The sequence below is a fragment of the Octodon degus genome, unplaced genomic scaffold, assembly GCF_000260255.1.
Source record: "Octodon degus isolate 3935 unplaced genomic scaffold, OctDeg1.0 scaffold00047, whole genome shotgun sequence".
Taxonomy (NCBI): Eukaryota; Metazoa; Chordata; class Mammalia; order Rodentia; family Octodontidae; genus Octodon; species Octodon degus.
This window is the reverse complement of record NW_004524623.1, coordinates 13724462-13726549: the sequence shown is the minus strand read 5'-3', so window position 1 is coordinate 13726549 and position 2088 is coordinate 13724462. Positions and strand designations below refer to the sequence as shown.

Genomic DNA, 2088 nt, shown 5'->3' with positions numbered 1-2088 from the left:
ACACACACACACACACACACACAAATAAAAATTTAAAAAAAAGATGAATTTGATCCCGGGCACCCCCTGCAGCACCAGCCTGGTCCTGGGGCACACTGGGCCACAGAGTCCAGATGTGGTGGCACACGCCTGTAACCCCAGGACTGGAATTGGCTGAGACAGGAGGATCACCTCCAGTCCAAGCTGTACAGTGAGACTCTACCAAATACATGCTAAAAAATTAAAAAATAATAGATAAAATAAAACAAATTATAAACAAGGCATGGTGGTAATACCTGTAACCTCAGCATGTGAGAGGCTCAGGCAGGAAGTTTACAAATTCCAAGCCAATAGGTTTTACAACAGGCCCCACTATAAAATACTATACTCAGGCTGGGGAGATAGCTTAGTAGGATAAGCACTTGCCTGGCAAGTCCAAGGGCCTGAGTTCAATCCCAGGTTCCACCAAAAACAAAACAAAAAAAACAAAACAAAACAAACCTCTGGGTATGGTGAAACATGCCTGTAATCAGAACACTCGTGAGGCTGAGACAGGAAGATCACTGTGAGTCTGAGGTCAACCTGAACTACAAAGAACCAGTCTCAAAAAAACAGAAACAAAAACAAAACTCTAAAAAAATAAAGTAAAATGGGCCAGGAAGATGGTTCAGTAGAGTAAGCGCTTGCTTGGCAAGCCAAAGGGCCTGAGTTCAATCCCTGGTTCCAGAAAATAAAGTAAAATAAGCCAATTTTATTAGCCAACACAAGACAGGGAACACGATCCAGCTGCACCTCATGACTAATGACCCTTTCGCCAAGGTTATAAGTAAAAGAATGCAAAGTTGGCTCAAAACCCAACAAATTTTGCTATCAATAGAATAAAGAGTACAGGAAGAAAAACCACAATTTTCCTCAATAAGGGTAGCAAAGGCCTAACAAGAACTGAATGCCTTTTCAGAACAGGAGCACGAAATAAAAGATAAGCTTCAACTGACACAAAAGGCATCCAGAAGTAATCACCACCTCACACCCAGCAGTGGGAGAGCCTTCGGAAGGCCCACTCCAGTCCTTCGGAGGCAGCATCCAGCTATACACATCAGCGGGCCTGCATTTTAGGGATGAACCACATTTGCTCTGATGTCTACACTCTTCCTTTCTGGGGGGACAAAGGGGGTTGGCACTTGGGATTGAACCCAGAGCCTTCATAATCAACTATACACATATCCCAGTCCTGCTCTTTTATTTTGAAGACAGGATGTTGCAAAGCTGCTAAATTTCTCAGGAAGGGCAGGGCCTTGCAAATTCTCGATCTCCACATCACCTCTTGTCACCTTTAGTCAACTCTTTACTACAGGTTCCACGTATGACAGCTGCCCATGTCTTACTCTTCTCATTGCTGCGACAAAATATCCAACACTCAGAGGAGGAAAGGTTTATTTAGCTCACAGGTTTTAGAGGTTTCAGTCATAATCAGCTGGCTCCAAGGCAGAGCGGCATGGCCTGGGGGAATACATCAAGGTGACAGAAGACAGCAAAAGCAAGGCGGGAGGTTCCTTTCCCACATGTCAAGCAGGCTACCCCTCAGCGGGTGTAGCACCCACACCATGGCCCTCCCTTCCTCTTACGCAGGCTGGAGATGCTTACAGAGGGAGGACCCTGGCCCCCTACTGAGTCACTTAAGCTTCTCACTGCATGAGGCCTTGAGGGGACATCTAGACCAAACCAGGATGTATCTTCATAAATCTTGATCTACGTACACAGTGTAAAGTCGCTGTCTTCCCCGTCTTCACTGAGGTCACAAGGCACGCAGCTCGGACGTGGAATTCCAAATGGGGAGGCGGCCGCCTCCTCCTCTGTCCCTTCTCTACTTTCATGTACAGAGGTCTTGGATGAGAGAAGACTTGAATGGCAAACACTCTTCCTTTGTCCTAAGTGACTCGATGCCTTAAAGCTAGTTAAGTATCTAAACAGGTTGTAGGGGCTGGAGAGATGGCTCAGTGGTCTAAAGCACCTACTTGAAACAAGCTTGGCAAAGCACAGGCACCGCGGTTCGATCCCCCAGCACCACATGCCAGCCAGAGGCGCCCCCTGGTGGTCTGAGCTGGCCAC

At 46.9% G+C, this 2088-nt stretch overlaps 1 protein-coding gene across 7 annotated transcripts in view; it reads right to left on the bottom strand.

Moving 5' to 3' along the window:
• Positions 1-2088, bottom strand: part of Kiaa1551 (KIAA1551 ortholog) — a 25439-nt gene that overhangs the window by 19527 nt on the left and 3824 nt on the right. The window lies entirely within an intron of this gene.